We start from the raw sequence: 22,106 nt of genomic DNA on the forward strand, positions 1-22,106 counted from the left end.
ATCACTTTCTTGAGGATAACACAGAGAAATAAAGAACAGATGCTGTTTGAATGCCAGCAAACACCGGGACCATACGCTGCCATGCTTTGTTATGCAATGATTCCCAACTACGTGCTATTGGCCTGGCGTGGTAAAGTGTCCTACCATAGAGGACCGAATAAGGCTGCCCTCCCCAGAAACCTTTTGCAAAGGCTTTGGGAGTACATCCAGGAGAGTTTTATGGAGATGTCCCTGGAGGATTTCCGCTCCATCCCTAGACACGTTAACAGACTTTTCCAGTAGCTGTACTGGCCGCGAATGCCAGGGCAAATTAATCATTAAACACACTTGCTTTTAAACCATGTATAATATTTACAAAGGTACACTCACCAGAGGTCCTTTCTCCACCTTGTGGGTCCAGGAGGCAGCCTTGGGTGGGTTCAGGGGGTACTGACTCCAGGTCCTGGGTGAGAAACAGTTCCTGGCTGTCAGGGGAAACGGTTTCTCCACTTCCTTGCTGTGAGCTATCTTAAACCTCCTCCTCCTCATCTTCCTCATCCCCAAAACCTGCATCCCTGTTGCATGCTACTCCATTGACAGAGTCAAAGTACAGGGGTGGGGTACTGGTGGCTGCACCACCAAGAATGGCATGCAGCTCATCATAGAAGCAGCATGTCTGGGGCTCTGACCTGGAGCAGCTGTTTGTCTCTCTGGTTTTTTGGTAGGCTTGCCTCAGCTACTTAAGTTTCACGCGGCACTGCTGCGGGTCCCTGTTATAGCCTCTGTCCATCATGCCCTTTGAGATTTTTTCAAATGTTTGGGCATTTCATCTTTTGGAACGGAGTTCTGATAGCATGGATTCTTCTCCCCATACAGCGATCAGATCCCATACCTCCTGTTTGGTCCATGCTGGGGCTCTTTTGCGATTCTGGGACTCCATCATGGTCACCTATGCTCATGAGATCTGCACTCAGCTGCAGATCGCCACACTGGCCAAACAGGAAATGAGATTCAAAAGTTTGCGGGCTGTTTCCTGTCTACCTGGCCAGTGCATCAGAGTTGGGAGCACGGTCCAGAGCAGTCACAATGGAGCACTCTGGGATAGCTCCCGGAGGCCAATACCGTCGAATTGCAACTACGCTACCCCAAATTCAACCTGGCAAAGTCGATTTCAGTGCTAATCCCCTTGTCGGAGGAGGAGTACTGAAATCCATTTTAACTTCCCTTTAAGTCAAAAATAACGGCTTTGTCTTGTGGATGGGTGCAGGATTAACGCTGCTAAATTGGACCTAAACTCGTAGTGTAAACCAGGGCTAGAACTAGGCACAGTATTCCAGCAGTAGTCACACCAGTGCCAAATAGAGAGGTTAAATAACCACTCTACCCCTACTTGAGATTCTCCTCTTCATGCATTCCATGATCACATTAATTGTTTTGATCACAGCGCCGCATTGAGAGCTCATGATCAAATGATTATCCACCACGACCCCTCCAATTTTTTTCAGAGTCACTGCTTCCCCGCATAGAGTATGCTGTCCTGTAAGTATGGCCTACATTCATAATTCCTGTATGTAGACATTCTCATTTAGCTGCATTAAAGTGCATATTGTTTGTTTGAATCCAAGTCTTCCAGAACGCTTTGAATCAGTGACCCGTCCTCTTCGTTATTTATCAAAAATCTCCCCCCCCCACATTTTGGGGTCATTTGCAAACTTTTATCGATGATGATTTTTTGTTTTCTTCCAGGTCATTGATAAAAATATTAAATAGCATAGGGCTGAGAACCAATACCTACGGGACCCCTCTGGAAACACTTGCTTAGTGATGACTCCCCCTTTACAGTTACATTTTGAGACCTATCAGTTAGTTTTGTATCCATTTAATGTGTGCCATGTTGATTTTATATCATTCTATTATTTTAACCAAAATGTTGTGTGGTACCAAGTCAAATGCCTTACAGAAGTGTAACTATTTTATTACAAAACTGTAATTACTTTTACCAACCAAGCTTGTAATTTTGTCAAAAAAAGATATCTAATTGGTTTGACGGGATCTATTTTCCATAAATCCTTATGTGACGCTGCACCCCATATTCTTCATAGTTGTACGATTATGATATTAGAAAAGTTATGGTTTGCTGAATATGTTTATCTTATTTGTATGCATGTATCATTTTTGTATCTGAATTTTTGAATATTGACTATATATCTGTATTTCACATGTATTGTAGTCACACCTGGGTGACTCCCACTAGGCAAAATGCTTCCAGTCTAGATAGTCGCCGTGAAGGGCCTGTTCATGGTTATGGGTCATTAGGAAAAAACAATAGGCCTTAGGAAGGGCTTATCCCCCATCTGGTAAGCCTTCCTGAGAATGCTCCAAACAGCCTGTAAGTAATGGCTGCCATGACTCAGCAAAGTATACAAGGGCATGTGACCAGGCCACATGACTCGGGACTCCATTTTGGGATGTCTGTATTTTTCCACAAACTGGTCTGGGAACCAAGTTTGAAACAAAGGGTTCCTGCCATATGCTAAAGCTGTATAAGGCAGGGAGTTACATCATTGGTTGTTCTTCACTCCCCCACAACTGAACACCTGAGAGAAGCTCCTAATGAAAAGGACTTGGAACAAGGGTGGGGATCCCAGGCTGCAAAGCAAGTGCAACTTGTGCCTTGAGAATCTGCAAGCCTGCTTGTATCGTCAGTCAGGGTGAGAGATTGTTAATTCAAATCCTATCCTTCTAGTACATTAAGCTTAGTTTGTGTTTTTGTTTGTTTATTAGGTAAGCTACTTTGATCTGTTTGCTATGACCTTGATTGATCAGTCCTTCAGCCATCATATAGATTGCGTCGATCACAACACGTCTTCCATTCTTCTTGTATCTTGGCCTTCCTTCTCCATGTGCGGCCATGTGTTTTCATGATAAATCTTCCCATCTCTTTGGAGGTCAGCCGAGTGATCATTTCAGTTCTCGTTCTTACCACTTGGTGACAGCTCAGTCCATTGATTGTCAGTGAGCCTCACTACATGCCCGACCCATTGCATTTTACTATGCCTGCTCTTAATGACGTCCTACCCTTCACTCTGCTGTCTCATCACTTCATTGGGGACTTGGTCACGGACTGAAATTCACACAATTCTTCTTTCCATTGCCCTCTCCGTGACAGACACTTATAATAATTTAAAATCTATCTTTCTGTAGGTAATAAACTTGTTCTATGTTTTTGTTTTATCTAAACCAGTGAGTTTGAATGAAGTGCTTGGAAATCTTAGTTCAAGGGGAAAAGGCTGTTGCATTCCCTCTCCACATTCAGAGAGAAAGAAATTGGATAATAAATCCATACTGGTTGGCGTTTTGACCAGGGCAGGGTGGTACAGTTCTGGGGTCCTAGGCTGGGAAGCTGGTGGTTATTTTGGCTATAGTATCTCTATTGTTGATTCATGCAGTGGCTGGTCAGCCTGCATGTAACTGCAGCTGGGTGTGTCCCTACCTGTGTGAATGCTGGTGGAAGTATGTAGGATTAGGAGTGGATCTGCAGCTTATCACAGCAGCACAGTATAAGAGGGAGCCCAGGCTGGTGAGTCAGAGGGCTCAGTGGTATCCCAGTTCAAGGTGGAACCCTGGGGGGAACCCATCACAACATTAATCACATTACCCTTCTTTCATTCTTTATTAATTGAATCCCATATCAGCTGCTCCATTATCTTGCCCTGGATCAGTGTCAGGTTGACAGACCTATAATTACTTAAGTCATTCTGTTCACCCTTTTTAAAAATTGGCAGACCATTAGTTTTCTTCTAGTCTTCTGGAACTTCCCCAGTGTTCTAAGGCTTATTAAAATTCAGAATTCATAATCCAGCAAGCTCCACAGCCAGCTTGTAAAACTCTAGTATGCAAGTGATCTGGACTTGCTGATTTGAAAATGTCTGACATTAGTAGATTCTGTTTAACATCCTCCAGCAATATAAGTGGAATGGAAAGAGTGTCATTGTAATTGTATTATGAGACTTTATTATTTGCTTTCCTCCCAAATACCGAACAATAATATTCATTTAATGCATTTTCTTTTGTATAAATTATTGTTGATAATTCTTCCATTGCCATCTATAATTGACCAGTACCATTATCAGGATTCTTTTTTTCCTAATATATTTAAAAAACTCATTGTTCTTTGTTTGGCTGGCCATAGATTTCTCCTTGTGCCCTTTGCTTCGCTTATCAATTTTCTACAGTTCCTAACTTCTGATTTATATTTTTTGCTATCAACTTCTCCTTTCTTCCATTTGTTACATTTTTTTTTTTATTTTTACAGCTGCCTTCACTTCCCCTCTAAATCAGATTGGTTTTTTAACCAGTACTGCCTTCTTTCTTGATTCTGAGATTGTGGCTTTTTGAACCCTCGTAGGGTGTTCTTAAATGATTCCCAAAGTGTTCTGAAAAGATTCCCAATTAGCATTCACATTTTTCTGATTAAATTTTTCCTCCCAGCTGATTGTCTCATAATTGTTTTCAGCTTTGTGAAACTGGCCATTTTAAAGCACCAAGTATATTTATGGGTCTGGACTTTATTATGCTTTTACATTATAAATGTGCTCAAGTCATGATCACTTTCAGCTAGGCTACCTTTAATTTTTTGTTCTGTGATCACTTCCTCTTTATCTTTTAGGACAAGGTCTAATTTTCCCATGTTGGCTATAGCACTTTTTGAGTTAGGAAATTGTCATCTATAATGTTACATTTCAGAGATGTTTTAGTACTGGCAGCATGAGACCTCCAGCATGTGTCATTCAAATTGAAGTCCCCCATAACCATGCAGCTTGTTTTTCCTACACATTTTAGGTGTGTAAGGAAGAGATCATCCTGTTCTCTTGTGTGTTTTTAGTAGTCTGCAGCAGACACCAACTAATACCCTATCTTGTGCTTTATCTATTGAATGCTTATGAATCAATGTGCTAAGATAATTTTCTTCCAAGTTACACTGGTCTACAATTTTTGAGAAGTCGTCTGCTTCAGAGATAAAATGTGTTTTTTATTATGTATTTTGATGTGCTGAATTCAAATATGACAATTAAAACAACTGATTGGCTACTGTTTCTAAGATATTTAAATTTTTACATTTTATGTCTATGTATATTGTGTAGATAGTAGAGTTTTATTCATAAATTGTAAACGTAGGTCTTTTCATGTGTTTATGGTTGCTTTACATGATAATATTTCACCTGTCCTGTTTATGTGACACTTTAAAAATCAGCAAAAGGGTTACATAAATAAAATTTATTATGAAACAAAAGGCAAAAAACTATTTTGCATATAGTTTAGTCCTATTCAGTGTCTACTCGGCGCTTCTTGGCTTGTCTCTTGTATTCATTAAATGGAGCTTCTCTTGTCACTGTCCAGCAGTAGTCTGCAAGCATTGATGGGCTCCATTTGCCCTGATAGCCTGCCAGGAGATTCCACTGCTGTAGTCTGGAGCCCAACAGCTCTGCCTTACTCTTGATTAGTTCCAAATCCCTGACAAGATCATTCAGTTCACCTTGTGTTATGAGGTGTGGTTCAGAGGAGGAGGATGGGGGAAAATGTGGGTCCTGTGACATTGATGGTTCAGGACCAGAAGTTTCATCCTCTTCCTCTTCCTCGTCTGACTCAAGTGAGAAGGATTCTGGTGCATCAGGAACCGGCAGTCCTTCTCCGTGGGGTACTAGGCGTATAGCTGATGGAATGTTTGGATAATGCACAGTCCACTTTTTCTTCTTTGACACACCTTTCCCAACTGGAGGCACCATGCAGAAGTAACAATTGGTGGTATGATCTCTTGGCTCTCTCCAAATCATTGGCACTGCAAAAAGCATAGATTTCCTTTTCCTGTTCAACCACTGGTGAAGATTTGTTGCACAAGTGTTGCAGCATATGTGTGGGGCCCACCTCTTGTCCTGATCTCCAATTTTGCAGCCAAAAGAAAGGTGATAGGCGTTCTTAACCATAGTGGTTATACTGCGCTTTTGTGATGCAAAAGTCACTTCACCACAAACATAGCAGAAGTCATCTGCACTGTTCACATAAGTACGAGGCATCTCTGCTCACTTTGGCTAAACAGAAATGTGTCCCTTTGCAAAATCAAACACTGACAAATAAGAGAGCACGACACTGTATGATTTCTAGAGCTGATCTAGGGCAATTTGTTCAGCAGAGTGATGAGTGGATTGCATCATCCATGACTTCTAGGAATAACATGCAATTCATATCATGTATGACGCAATACCAGCTTCAGATTGCATCATTCATTGTTTTGCCTAAAAAGCAAGTACTGTCCAAACCCAGTCGTAGATTTATTCATAGATCCAGTCAAAGATGTGTTTTAGTCATTTCTGGTTTAAATTGAGATCCCTTCCCTTTATAACTCACTTATCCTCCACCATTCCCAAGTCAAGGGCGTATATACTGACTCAATAGCATATCTTGAAAACTAGAGCCAATCAACAATTTTAAGCATCATTTTCATTCTCAGTGACCTAGAATTAGTAAAGTTGGACTACATTTATTTCAGAAACATTTTGGATGTAGAGCAGTGTTATCAGTGATTTGGAATCAGGTAATGCCAATTTTAACATAGAGTGCCACTCCTCGACTCCTTTTCCCTGCTTGATCCTCCTAAATAGGTAATAATCATGAATTTTTGCATTCCAGTTGTGCAAATCATCCTGCCAGATTCAGTCATACTAACTATATTGCATTTATGCACATAAATGAGCAATTCAAATTCCTCTTGTGGTTACTCAGGCTCTTAGAATTGGTGAATAGGCAATTCAAGCATTTCTTCTCTTTATGTCCTTTGTTTCCTTGATTATTTTATTCTCAACATCTTGATTTGCTAACTGAATGTTCATATCTTCCCTCTTTTTACCTTCCCCTTTTGCTATTAGTTTAACCCCTTCCTGACTATTCTAGGCAGCCTATCTTTGAGAAGATTGGTCCCCCTTCTGCAGAGGTGGAGGCCATCCAAACTATGCAGTCTCCTCTCTCTATAAAAGGTCACCCAATGGCCACAAAACCAAAACTGTCCACTCAGACCACCTACCTAGCCAGTGATTCACTTCCAGAATCTTCTGCCTTCTGTCTTCCTTTGCTCATGGGACAGGAAGGATCTCAGAGAAGATTGCTTGGACATTCTTCTTCTTCAGATAATGCACTGTCCTGTTTTCTGCCTTGCAGAAAGTTCTTTTGATTTTCTAGGTATTGAATCCCCCACAAGCATTGTCTATCTTCCTTGGACTGTTGGAGAACTCTTTACAGGCATGTTTGATTTGCTTACAGATTGAACTGAGCAGCCATCCATATGTACTTCACATACTATATTTGTTTGTGGCTGGCTACCCGCTTGTACAAAAAGTATTATTTTTAAATACAAAAATGTTTTCTTGTGGAAGACTGGCAAAATAGTATGGTTGCAGACGTAAGAATGGTAACTATGCTTTGAACCTTATGACCAATTGGGGAGACATGTCTGTGTCAATGTGTGAAGTCCATTTTATTTCAGGGTCTCCATGCTTTATATTGTAGCCTTCATTTTGGAGCGTGATTTTCATGTTGTGCTGCAATCTCTGCTGTGGTTTAAAGCATCCATTCTGCAGTAGGGGCTTGAATGACTGAGTCTGAGAAGTTGGCACAGAGCAATCCAAGACCATCAACTCTGTCTCTCAAATACAGATCAATCCACAAGAACAATTAACTCTTGACACGGGAGCCTGAATGGGCACAGGAACTGGAGTGTCTCAACATGGCATATGCCGAAAGATGTCAGAAACTGTATTTCAGTGGTAATGCTCTCTTTGAAAGGTCCATTGCCACATGTCAGAAGAAGAGGCTGGAGAAGAGAGACGGCAGGAAGAGTTGCCTACCCTAAGGACACTGACCAAACCCAGGACTCACAGAAGGGGTGAAATCGGACTCCGGGGTGGGGATGGACTGTGTTCAGGACTGTTTGTTTTCCAAAGATCTGTGACTTTCTAGTGCTCTTTATGAGTAAAGTTCCTGTGGTTAAGAAATTCCTTTGCTACGCCTGTGTTCCTTCTTTGCCTGCTATGTTGTTTCTGAAGGAGTTAATCGAGAAGCTCAGAGCTCCCACAGCAAAGTGGAACTCCAAGGGAGCGTGTATAAGCAACAGGTGGCTCAGGAGAACTGAGATGCTGGTTCTGGGGTGTAGGCAGCTGGACTGCAGGGTCCTGCTGCCCAAAAAGGGTGTCAAACACACACTTTTCACCTAGGAGTGTGCCTGAGAGACCCAGAGCTAGGAACAGTGATTAGTCATTATCCAGACCCAGGAGGCTTAGAAGCCCATGGGATTCAGTGGTTGGATCCACTCACGGCAGACTGGCATCTGTCCACAGAGGGGGACTGAGCCAGGAAAGTTAGTGTGAGATCAGAATCAGGTGCAATGTGTCTGAAATAAAGATAAAATTCAAAATATTTAAACCTGGATGTCTAAAGTTAGGCTAATAAGTCCATATTTAGGTCCTATAATAAAATTAGTCTCTATTTCAGAAGTGCTGAACAGTAATTTACATGGGATTTGTGCTTGATACTTCTGAAAATCAGGCAATTTTTGTTTAAGTGCCTAAATATTAATTCAGGAGCCTAACTCTAGTCCCTCAGGTTGGAAAATGTTGGTCAAATGTTTAATTTGTCTTAGGGCAGTGGGCCAAAATCATTCCTGGTGTAACTTCATTGTATTTAGGGATTAATTTGGCCCATCATTTGCAGTGGACACAAATATTACAGCAAGGAAATACTCACCAGTACATTTATTTTTCTCAGAAGAATAACTGTCAGATATTTATCTACTTCTAAAAAGTACAAATTCCTTGTTAGCAGTTTTTTTATTGGTTATCATCACCAGTGAATCACTGTTTGGGATTTCTTGAACACAGACAGAGTCATTAATCATTCAGTAATAGCAGTGGGAGTCTGTTGTTTAAACATGCCTATAAGAGGATTTAGAAACAAAATACAACCAGGGAAATTCAAACAAGAGGAAATTGTCCAAAGCCCCAATAAAAATCGGAAGGTATCAGGACATACTGATTCTCCTCCGATTACAGGTTTATTTAGACATTTTGTCCTTTACATGTTTGACTTGAGGGATCAAAGAGAGAAGAAGAGGGTGGTTGTTTTATCATTGATATATTGTTCCTCAAGGGTCAGGTTTTAATTCAGACTTCTTAAATATATTAATAGAACCTGATAAATTATGTACTCTCATTTATAGGATGGGACAGCAGTTAACTGCCAAATCCTAATGTATGTATCCATATTTTCAGTAATGATCAAAGCAATAGAACAGATCTAAAATATGTATGTATGTATGTAAGGAAGTTTGTCATCTGAATGCTCCATTCTTGGAAACCTCCATGCATGGGACTTCTGTCCATACCCACTCCATATGTTATCTCATTCTTTCTCTGCCTTGCTCAATGAGTACAGTTGTGATGAAATCAGTACGGTTGTCTAGTTAGTATATCATTCATGTAACAACTCATTGAGTTCTAAACATACATCTCCATTATCTCTGACACAAAATAATCCCACAGAAATTAATATTAAGTGTAATCAATAGGGAGAAGGAAGGTTTAAAATTCATTTCCTACATTCAGGCCCTGACAATTCTAAGGTTTGTATAGCAAACCCTAGAGCTGTGTCAACTTCATTTTTATTTCATAGACTTGTGTGTCAAAATGTTTCATTTCCTTGTGCTTAATTTTGCATCATTTATGTTTCAGTTTATTTGTAATTTCAACAAGTCGGCTGTTTTCAAATCAAAAAGATTTTGATTTTGAGGCAGAAGTAATCATCTGTCAAAGGCTCTCCCAATGAGAAAGGATGCATTTTTATTTGAAAATTCATGTACGTTGGCAAAATTGTTGTAAAAAGGGGCCCATTTTTCCTCTTTAACCAGCATGGAAAAAATTAAATTCTAATTGATTTTGTATTATATTGCAGAGAGAGTGAATATTGAAATATCTGGTATTTTTGCTTTCTACTAACCCTTGCAACCATCTTTTCCTTGGATGCTGTCACATGTAATCTTTTGTTAAATATTGCACAAAAGACTTGGAAATAAAATTCACCAAAAATCTGATCATGGACTTTAAAACAGTTTTTTTAACCTAAGATAACTTATTTATCCATTTTAGTATTAATGATCATGTTTGTTTTGAACATAAGAAGCCAGATTCCAGCTTTCCAAAGCAGATGGAAAGCCTGTGGATCTGGCTCAACGAAGACTTCCCAGGCATGAGGGAATGTTTTAGGTGGCTGGAAAGAAAATGTGTCCCTACATCTTAGTGATCCCCAACTTCCAGAATGGTTGCTTGGTACCATAAACAACTAGGCACAAATTAAAGTAGCTCTAAGGATCATGCACAGATTGCCCAGGATTGTGGGTGGCATACAGGTGGCTTAAAGCCACCTTTGAACAATTCAAATGTAGCCAAGGATATAGGCCCATAACTGCTGTATTGGAGCAAATTATTAGTCCATCTAATGCTTCAGAGGAAGGCAAAATCCCTTTTCCTTCTCATTCTCTCGCTTCTTAATGCACCTGGCCAATTGTGCAATGCTGACCAATGTACAGCTGCTCACAATAAGGAAATTGTGCTTATAAGAAGTAGCTCAGGATCTGATGGTTATTGTCTTGTGAGAATTTGAGGCACTGGAGACTTCTTTCTTGCCAGGATGCTTTTTTCACTTGAAAATACTGTCTCTGTGTTGAATTAAACACTTTTATCTTCTCTGTTTATGAGTTTGTGGAGCTGGTTTCTTTAAAAGAGCCCCATTTCTCCCTCCTCCTCACCCTCATACTTCCATCTGGAAAGATTAGGGGTTTTACAACAGAGAAATAGCTGGGAATTGCAAAAGCTATTTATAGTATGATTGGTAATTTTTCTGAGTAGAAATGTTTCTCCATTATTTACATGAAATGTAGAATGTGTTTGTATGTGCATATGAATTTGCATGTGTGGGTACATGAGTGGCTGTATTTATGCTCTATGTAATATATATCTGAGACACTCCCATTTATTGAGTGCCCTTCTTGCAAACATCTTGTAGTACTTTACAAAAAAATGTAAAAAATTAAACCAAACAGGATATGAAAATACAGTCCCAAAGAAGTGAGTCTTCAGGCGTGATTGAGACTTAGCTAATGACATAAAGAGCCTAATCTATGAAGGGAAGTCAGTTCCTTGGGTTAAGGGAAAATAAGCAGAAACATCCAAGCCCTGATGTTGTCCTAATTTGAGAAACAGTCTGCTGTCCTTCACAGCTTGTGTTAAGCATGTGCCTCAGGGAGTGCAGGCAAAGAACACCTTGTAAATATGAAATGGGCTGAGCCTTTTTTGTAAGTATGACAATCATAGAGTGAAGCAAAGGCTCAAATATAAGGGTATTTTTTAGCATGGATAGATTAATTTTTTTTAAAAAAGATCAAGATTGGATGATCTTTTAAAAGATATGCTTTAAGAATTAGTTTGGGGAAGTTCTACGGCTTGTGTTAGACAGGAGGTCAGACTAGATGATCACAGCGGTCCCTTCTGCCTTGGAATCTATGAAAAAGTAGAGAGTCGGTGGCTAGGAGTTTCAGAAGTGACTTTGAGTGTCTTATTTATTTTGTCATACAAGAAAAGTTGGTCAAAATCTGTGCATTAACTCTGAATGGTTGGATTTCATTCAGTTGATTCTGGTTTTCACTTTGGTTGAACGCAGAATACTTGTCTTGTGTAATCATTATTCATTACGTTATAGAGTATTAGTAAATATTATTAGTTTGGCTTTTCCAGTACATAATAAGGATCTCTCAACTGATGACTGCCATGTCCTATAGCATGATTTAGTATCCTGTATTAAAATAAATAATTCACATCAACTGGAGAAACTCTTATTTCTGCATCAGAAAGCTAACGTTATTTCTGGCTTGAAAATAAATCTATGATGGTACAAATAATTGTGAACACTGTGCTGTGTATAAACGCACACAAGTACATAGCTAATTTTCAGACTGTTGTAGTTAAATGAGCTGATGGAAAAGAAAAGGTTACCACAAGGCAATCCGTTTAGCCGTGGTCATTGCATTTAGTGGAAAATCCATTATTATTAACTATTACATTCACCCCCCATCCATCACTCTCCATATTTAAGGAACCATAAGACTTTGACCAACAAAAGGCAGAAAATGTACAGTTAAATTAATTCCTTCCTTAGCTCATTCCACTAGGAGAAAAAAAGTAGGGCATTGTGAGTTAAGGGCTCAGGGTCAGCCATTTGTCTGTGTTGTACCTTTAGCATTTCTTTGTATTTGGTTCCTTGTTTGTTGTTTGTTTTTTTTAATTAAAAAAAAGATGGTGGAAGTCAATCAAGAATGTAGCATTTGCCTGAGAGTCTAGGATATACTTGTTGGCTGGGCTATAATGACCTACTTTGTTATAATGATTTGCAAATAAATACATACTCCATTTTATAATCAATTACAAAGCCTTATTTAGAACTCATAAGTTAACTAAAAAGCCATAATTGAGGCTATTAAGCCATAATGTGTCAAACAGTTCTGTACAGAAACCGATCAATGAACCTGGAATGCCTCCCTTCACATCTTATATTTCATCTGATTTTGCCAGTCAAATGAACAGAAACAAAGAGTATCTTGCTAGGACTAAGGAAATAAGAACCAGAAACAAAAAGCTAGCATCCCAGATCCACCTGCGTTGACTGACTTAGGCCTAGTCACAGAGAGAAAAAGCATTGGAAGCATTGAGGAAGGTCTGGTCCAGATTGTCTGATGAAAGTTTACAAAGACTCTCTGGCCTTCATAATACCTGAAATCATCAGTGCATCCTTCAGAGAAGACAATCTTCCATCCACCCTGAAGATTGCAATTCTCTAGCAAATTTTGAAGAAATGTACATTTGACACCAGTGACCTCACAAATTACACCCTGCCTCCTCCCATGTTTTCCACATTTTCAAATGTCCCTTTTCTGGACAAAATTGTTGAGGGGTGTGTGACATACCCAGGATACAATCTGAACTGATGAACAGCTGTGTCCCCTCACCTCTCTAACCTGGTGTGCCTTTTACACTGCTTCGCTATGAGAGCAACTATTCCTGGTCTGCTCGCTCACAGCTGCCAGCATGTTAGTTAGTCCCCGTTATAATGTATGAGTGCTACAGCAAGCCACTCTTGAATTACACTAGAGAACATCATCAGCAAACTCCCAGTACCAGACTTTCCCTAGAAATGTGCATCTTGTACTGCCTAGCTCTCTCTCCTGGACAATGCACGCTCATATAAAGTCTGTCATTTTATTAATAGAAAATGATATACACAAATCCTGTTATCCCAAATGGAGTCTCCCAAACACTTCAATCCAAAGACACTGGTTTATATAAAACAATAAAGCAAGTTTATTAACTACAAAAGGATAGATTTTAAGTGAATGTAAGTAATGAGGCATAAAAGTTAGAATTGATTACAAGAAAAATAAGAGTAAAATGCAATTAATGCCTAAACTAACAAACTAGAATGATTACAAAGCAAGGTTTCTCTCACCATGTTTCAGCAGTCCTACTGGCTGAACTTCTTTCAGTCAGGATCCCTCCCTGAGTCCAGTGCTGCTTCCTTTGTTCTTCAGGTATTGGCGATGCCATGGGCAAAGAGGAAGGGAGGCATGATTTGGGACATCTCTCATCTCTTCTTATAGTTCTTTCCCTTCTTTGAGAAGCATTGCCAGCTATGCTTCAGGAGACAAAAAGTCCATTTGGACAGTAGCCCCCAAGTTGTTTCTTGTGAAGATGAAGATTTTTCGCCCATGTCCTTTTTCCTGCCAATGAATAGCCATTTAACAGTTGATGGCCCATTTGGCTGAGGCATCAGCTAATGTTTTGTCTCCAAGGAACTGGTTTGGCCACTCCCCAGATTTGTAATATCTCTAAGAAACACCATACAATTGAATTGTATAACTTTACATACAATGTTGCCACACATATTTTATCAGGACAATATTGAACAGTAAGTCATGAGTTTCCAAATGATACCTCACAAGGCATACTTGTACAAAGATTATTATGATAGTGACCATCGAAGGGTGTTGGCAACCAAACTTCTATAGTACCTGTCTTCTGTCAATATCCTTGAACCTTCTGAGTAGGACCTCACACCATCACATAGCAGAAATTGCCTACTGAACTTGACATATGACATTCTTTTAACTTTGGATAAAATACAAACTTCCATGCTCATATTGCTAGATTTCTCATCATGAGGTAGTACTTCTGGGGATCCTCTCATTCCTCTTGGATGTATCCTAGAAAGTTAAAAAGGCAAATTTCTCTTTCTCATCTGGCTATCTCAGAGACCTCATGATCCAAACAATCCAAAACAATTGTGCTTCATAGATGCAACACAACCTATGTTTTGGGCCAACATTATGCTTTTAATAATTGTAAATGGGACTGGTTACAACCAGTGTTCTTCAGGAGTCATTAGAAACTATAGTGATGGGCACTATAGTGATGGGCATTAATTTTTATAATTAATATAACTCTCAAATGTACAGGGTCAGAATCTGATCTCAGATACACTGATGCAAAGCTGGAATAACTCCATTAAAGTTGATAGAGTTACTCCAGACTTCCACTGACATACCTGAAGTTGAATCTGGCCCACAATACCTACCAACCATTGAAGCCTGAGTGCTGATGTTCTTTTAATATTGGTGAACTATGTTGTTTTGCCAGCTTTCAGTTATTTTCACTAGAATTTTGTTTTGAATAGTAAGAAGCAAGACAGACTATTTTTCTGTGAATTGTAGAGTAAAACATTTTCGTGAAGGAGGTTGCTGTGGAAGGGAAATTAGCAGGTAAAATTAGGGCTGTTCGCACAGAATCACTTTTGGTAAGCCTGGTCTTAAAAGCCTTTAGGGCTGACTAGGCCAGCTTTGGTGCTGAAGTTAATCTCAGGATTGTAACTGTTTTATAAACATGCATTAGTCTCCAAAATTTCCTGTGTGGAAACTGGAAATAATTTAGTCTTATCAAATATGGGTCAGTGCTCCCTTTCTGAGGAATAGCAGCGGGTGATAGTGTGTTGAAGTAGCCTTGTCAGATACATAATCCTATCTATCCCCTCTCTTGTTGTCTTCAGCTTTTCTTCTTGGAATTTTTATTTCTTGCTGGTTCATTCCTATTTTTGTTTAGGAAGCATACTAAAATCATCCTGGCCTTCACTTCCACTAATATTCTCGTTAAATGTATGTTGGGGTTTGACTTATTTTACCATATTGTATATGGGCAGCCTTGCAAATTCTTACACAAGAAGCCCTTGCTCATGCAATGGTCAAGGAGACAATTCCCATGAGAAGGGGAATGTAGAATCAACCCATAAGTGTCCAAGATATGAAATTCAATTTTGTTAGCGCAAATCTGATATGAGCTTTATGTGAGAGAACCTCCATGCATCTGTGTAATCCCTAGAGTTTTTACATCATTTTTCTGAATAAAGTTAATATGATCCAATAAGATTTTTTTTTAATAAACCGCGAGAGTGTTTAGGACTTTACCTCCTGATATAACCTTATAATATCAATCCACAGAAGATCTCTTGGGAGGAAGCAGAATACATTAATGTTAACATAGAATACTTTTCTTATTTCACTCATTCAGATTGGTAACTTCAGGATCCCAAAGTGGAACGTTTCAGTTAGGCTCCTTCCTAGGAGTTAGATACAAGCTGATCACTGTTGCCTTTAGTAATTAAAGAAGGGAATGAGCAAAAGGTTTCACATAGCCTGTTTGTGAGAGTTTACAAAAGCTAGACAATAATTATGGCAGAATAGAAAAAGTAAGAAATAGTTTTCACTTTCAGTGTAATATTTTTTTAAATGCCTCCCTCCAAATGTCCTGTAGATTGTCCTCTGGATTAATTTGTAGAAGACTGGTGTATTTGGGTATCACCATCAGTATAGCTCAGAGATTATGGGCTGAAGTGCTGATCACCAAGCTGCTCACACTGAGAACTCCTGAGTGCTGAGTTCTTTTGAAAAATTAGGAGTAAATTTCTGGATCAGGTGTGATATGGAGGTAAGCTACTAATGTTACCATGGGACTGGGGAAACAGCCCTTCTGCTGGCTGACATGCCTTAGCGAAGGCTGTTCATTGGGCCAAAGAGTTTCAAAAACAGGAGGTTAAAGTTTGGCTGCTCAATCCATAGTTAGGTATCTAAATAATTGGCAATGTTGTCAGAAGTGCTGAGCACTCATCAGCACCCACTGACCTTGATGAGCACTGTTGGATGTTCAACGTGTTGAAAATATTATATTGTAAAAATCCCTTAGATTGTAAACTAATTGGAGCAAGGAACTTGTTTTCCAGCATGTCTGTACCAGGGATAGTGTGAACAATGTGTAAATGTTAACAAGGTTAAGTAGTTTGTCCAAGATCACGCAACCTGCTCACAGCAGATTTGGGAATAGAAAAACGTACTGACTTCACTGGGGACAGGATTTTACCCCAGGAGTCCTTATTCTTAGCCACCTGCTGTTTACATTATTTTAAAGTAAGTTAATTAAAACTGGTACTTTAAAATACTTTAAATATTCCCCTGCAATGTTGGAAAGCCAAAGACAATAACCTTGTTTTGCCAGAGCATGAGAACCAGAAAATGAAAATAACTAACTGGTGAGTGAAACTAACTGGTCTGTCTTGTTTCACAGGCCAACTTGCAAAAAGTAAACAAACATCATTAATGGTTCAAGGTAAATTCACACACACATGTTTGAGTACACACATACAAAATAATAATTGTACTTTGACAATGTTCTCTTAAGACAATTTACCAAGCAGAAGACAGAATGTGTCCATAATATAAGATAGCTGCAAATATAAAGCTATTCAACGGAGACCCCCAAAATAATAAACCAATCAATCAACAAAAAACCTTTTGCTATGATTTAAAAGAGTTCACCAATTAATTACACGTTCCCTGGAGCAATGATCACATCAAAATAAAGTTACATCACTCAAAGTTTCATTACCCAGTAAGAAAAAAACCTCTCATTTCTTTAATTGAAAGATTTTAAATTATTCCCTTCACTATCTTCTATGAAGGAAAAATTGATACTTGAGAGGAAGATATCCAGAGCAGTATCTCTACTAAACTTTATATTTAAATGATATTATCATGTGCATACAATCTTTATTCTGTGGCCACTAATGACCAAACGTCATCTTATCAGGCATAACCCTCTCCTGAGATCTATTTCCTCCCAGCAATTTCTCTGTATTTTCATTCATATGTGGGTTAGAGAATGAGCTCTACTAAGCCAGTTTGAGATACTGATCTGGCAAGACTTTACCTCATTTCTCACTTCTCGTTATTCTCCTGTCATTTTGTTATGATGTGTTTTTAAGAACATCCAGCTTTTAGTTTCAGGAAAACCAATTCCTAATGCAGAGTAGAACACGCAGATCTGAGCTGTTTCTCATTTTGGCATTTGTATTTAAAATAAATTTTAATCATTTTGATTTGTATTTAAAATAATTTTGTCTTTTTTCCCATCTGTACAACAGGCCAATTGTGACTGGCACCCGCATCAGTGTCTGAGAAAAGGAGGGTACAAGGAGCTTTGTCCCTTCCACACCCTGTGAGGGGCCCAGCCACAATTTCCGACTTTGTGTATCCCGTATTCTCCTTCAGAGAGGAGTGTGCACTGCACTCTCTTAAGCAGGCACGTTCCCCTTTATGCAAGGCTGGTCAGTTAATAACTGTTGCAAGACAGACCTACATGAGCAATCGGTCCCCTCATAAGATACTGACTTGTGTGCCGAGAGAGAGACTTTTAAAATATCCTTAAATCTATTTATTCACCTATTACAATGATTAGTACTTTTACCTGTACTGAGCACTACACATTATGTCACTTTGCAGCCTCTTTCTAACTTCTTGTTTTTAATGGGGTCATCATAGTTCAAAGGATTGATAATCGGATAGCAGGTTTTCTTTGAGACCCCTTGTTCAGGCCTAATATGTTGACACCCACTAGTAGATCGACACCCCTTGTTCAGGCCTAGTATGCTATCTGATGGATGCTTGGGGACTATTGTGAAATGAAATGAAATTATGGTCTCTGTTTAATTCTAGTGAGCTAGTGTCCGTATCACAAAAGTTACCTCCACAATAACCACCGACTGGCAATGCAAAGAAACTTTAAACCCGATGATTAAAAAACATGTAGGGTGGAATGTCATCTCACCTTTAGAAATGGTTTTTCCAGGACAGGACTGAATCACTCTGGCTGTGAGTTTTGAGGAGTTTGCACTGCTGCTGCCTGTGCTACACCTGGTCTGTTGCTAGAGGAAACATTTCCAGGGCTACTAGTCCAACAGCTTTCATCATAACTGACGTCGTTCTCATAAAATGTGTGTGCGCGTGCACATGTAAACACAAACACAATTAATTTGGGTATTGGGGTCTCTAGACTTTCAAATGATCCTAGAGTCTATAAATTGTTTTGTGTTTTCCTGACCCGCCGCCCTCAGGTTTAAAAGATTCAGATTAACGCTCATTTTGGCCATCATTCTATCCTCTGCTTTGCAGGCAGAATATAGCAAATTATGACCAGATATTTCTCCAGCGCCCAGTGGGATGAGAGCATCAGCTCTGCTGCACTCTCTCTTCTGGCCTACAGACACTACAGAAGCTTCCGTGTGTGGTATGCTCTGGAGGGAGGTAAATGGTAGAGTCATTTGCAAGTTCTAGGAGGAGCTGGTGAGTAGTCTGGGTGGATTTCAAGTTACTGCTAGGTGAACCAGCTTTAAAATCCCCGTGATGTCCCCAAGATGCTTTCAGTTTACCAGCCATAAAGACCTGAAGGGGCCATGGTTCCATTGCAGAATGAAGGAAGTAAGGAAGGAGCCGAGTGGAAATGTAGAGTCACTAGGCCTCCAAGCAAATGACCCTACACTCTGCCAGGTGACACAAAATTGCTGCTTTAGGGGGCTGAATTCCCTGCTTATTCTCTAGGTGGTGGAGCTGATTCTTCAGACTCTACAACTAGTCCATCCCTAAAGCAAAACTCTTTAGAGACAGGGAGCTTTCCCTGGCTATGTGCTTGCAAAACTTAGGTTGTATCCCTCTCTTAGCCAGTATTTGCTTGCCCTGAGAATGCTTGTGAGACAGTATTTAGAAATCCTGCTATACTATACTTGCCCAAATGATGATTAAGAGGGTCTGTGTTTAGCACAAGTATTTGAAGGATGTAAACATCAAGGAACAAGAGAAATTGTTTAGGGTGGTTTAGGGAATTATAATTAGGGAAGAATTTAGGCAGACTGTCAAGTAAAAATTCCTAATGGCAAGAAGTATTACACTGTGGGATGCTCTCCCATAAGAGCTGAAACTTACAGTGACTTTTATCCAGATCATGTTTAAATAATTAAGCAAGTGTATTTCCACTGTAACCATATTAAACAGTGCACAGTCTTTCTCATTTTAACGGAGTTGGGACCTGAACCAAAACTCTGGCTCCAAACACTCTGACACTATGAAGTTATTCTGAATCCAGATGTTGACCTGAGTTATGCAAACAGCCCCTATCTTTATGAAGGCCTAAAGGCCCAAATCTGGACATCTCTGAACCTTGCACTGTTCAAAATCCATGGACTGTTCAGTTCAATGGCTTTGGCCCATCTTTAGTCTTTCAAGTCCAGTCCAACTAAAGTTGTTAATATTTTTGCCATCCTTTGTTGACATTACATAATTTGGCCTCTGCCTTGGAACTCCTCCTGCGAAGGACAGCGTCTCTCCTTCAGTCCAGTAAGCCAGAGCAGATGCAGAAATTAAAAGGAGTGTTCAGTGAAAGAACTGCATTCAGGTAACCCACCATAGTACCATTTAGGTGTTTTATTTTCCACAAGCCTAGTGCTCTTGCATTTAAGCTTTTCAAAGATGAATTCTGGGGGTGTTTGAGATTGGTGGTGACTGTGGCATAGCAATGCACGTTAGATAAAATTGAAACACACCTTTAAAATAGTTCTGGGATACACCACCCGATATCAAAGTTTTCAGGATATTTTTCCTGCCTCTGACTTTATGGAATCTAATCAGAGGTTGAACATTCCATTCCATTCCTTTCCTTCTAATAGTCCCAGCTCATTAAGGATTATTTTTATACAAAAGAGTTTGGCATGGTCAACTTCTTAGCTGCAGTCTGATGACTTTAATATTATACTGCTGATGCCTGTTCAGTGTTTTGGGGTTCTGCTTATAGAACCAGAGACTAGCTGAAGCACACCTCTTCAGTGCTGCTGCCATAGCCACCCTTTCAACGTGTCTCTTTGGTGGGAAATTATATGTTGGTTTTAGCATACAGCATAGGCAATCAAAGTGTTCAGTAGAGACAAGTGAGTCAATGTTTCCTCTTTCTGGGAGCAGCCACATTCTGTTCCCCAAGTGAAACCCCCTCATTTTCCTTCCTCCTTCCCTCCTTTTCCAAAGCTGGTATGATTGAGATCTGAAAGTCGACTGAAACCTCATTGTGAGCTGGAATTGCACAACAAAGGAACATAGAGCATTAGAGGACAGAATGTCAGTGCAGTGACCCAGATTAAGATGTATTAGTTTGTTGAGCTAGTGCTCCAGCTCCAGCCAGGATTGCTTTTTGTGGTGCAGCTTGTACAGTAGATATCAGTGGTGATGCTCCCTCTGCTGGAAGGAGCAATGTATAAAGCTTCCTTCTGGGGGAGCATGACCTGATTAATTCCAGTTAATCATATATGTGATGACACTTAGGGCCCGTCCGTTGTTGGTGATGTCAGACAGTACATGATAATAACACTTTAAGCATATGTCCCTTACCTGCATGTGCCAGATGGATATGATTGTGGCCTGAATAACACAGCTTATATATTGAAGGAGTCATTCCTGAGACCACCCTAGACAAGTAACAAGTAGTAACAAGAATTAATTCTTCAATTTTTTTTCCTCTTGGGGATTCATCTTCAATGTAAAAGCTAAACATAATTTAAAATCATCTTAGATAAAATCTTGCAAATTGCTTTACAGATGGCTATCCTATTACATTAAAAACCTGCACTTAAGTTCTTTAAAAATAAGGAACTTGGGGTTCTAGATGGGGTAGACTACATTTTACTTTATTACTGCCAATTGTGAAGGAAAAGATCATTTTTGTTTTATCTTTTACTATTGAAAAGCTAGAAATCCTTTTGATACCTTGGATTTCAATCAAGATTTCTACAAATTAAACCATTATCATAACATTCATTCAACACAGTGCATTTAAAAATAACAAATCAAATTGCTTTTCCCAGGATTCCTCTTTCATAGTTTTTTCATAGGCTTTAGTATTACAATATTTCAAGACACTTACTGCTGCTGCCACTGCTACCTTTTTAACTCGATCTCTGCGGGTGGGGAATGTATAGATTGGGTTCAGCATACAGCATAGGCAAAGTGTACTGTGACAGACTCAGGCCAGTGGGGTGCAGGAGTCTGGTAGAGGGCAAATATACTGGTCACTGGGTGAGTAGTTTTCTGTTCCCTGACTGACCAGAGCAGGGTCTGCACTAGAGTAGTCAGGAACTTGCTAGAACCAATTAAGTCAGACAGGCTGATTAGAATACCTGCAGCCAATCAAGGCAGGCTAATCAGGGCACCTGGGTTTTAAAAGGAGCTCTCTCCAGTCAGATGGGGAGGAGCCAGAGGAGAGGAAGTGCATGTGAGGTGCTGGGAGCAAGAGACACAAGGAGCTGAGTGTGAGAGGGTGTGCCGCTGGAGGACTAAGGAGTACAAGCATTATCAGACACCAGGAGGAAGGTCCTGTGGTGAGGATAAAGAAGGTGTTTGGAGGAGGCCTTGGGGAAGTAGCCCAGGGAGGTGTAGCTGTCACACAGCTGTTACAAGAGGCACTATAGACAGCTGCAAATCCACAGGGCCCTGGGCTGGAACCCGGAGTAGAGGGCGGGCCCGGGTTCCCTCCAAACCTCCCAACTCCTGATCAGATACAGGAGGAGTTGATCCAGACTGTGGGGGAGATCACTGAGGTGAGCAAATCAGCCAATAA

General features: G+C 39.9%; 1 protein-coding gene and 1 long non-coding RNA gene across 3 annotated transcripts in view; one reads left to right on the forward strand and one right to left on the reverse strand.

Annotated features, from left to right (window-relative positions):
* Positions 1 to 22,106, forward strand: part of SUGCT (succinyl-CoA:glutarate-CoA transferase) — a 473,401-nt gene that overhangs the window by 284,400 nt on the left and 166,895 nt on the right. The gene's annotated exons all lie outside the window — the stretch shown is intronic.
* LOC115646008 lies at positions 858 to 9,542 on the reverse strand. The gene is made up of 3 exons (XR_003998900.1): positions 9,528 to 9,542; positions 7,662 to 7,667; positions 858 to 968 (listed from the first exon to the last, which is right to left on the reverse strand). It is a non-coding gene; the product is annotated as an uncharacterized LOC115646008 (long non-coding RNA).

This window comes from Gopherus evgoodei, chromosome 2 (assembly GCF_007399415.2).
Source record: "Gopherus evgoodei ecotype Sinaloan lineage chromosome 2, rGopEvg1_v1.p, whole genome shotgun sequence".
Lineage (NCBI taxonomy): Eukaryota > Metazoa > Chordata > Testudines > Testudinidae > Gopherus > Gopherus evgoodei.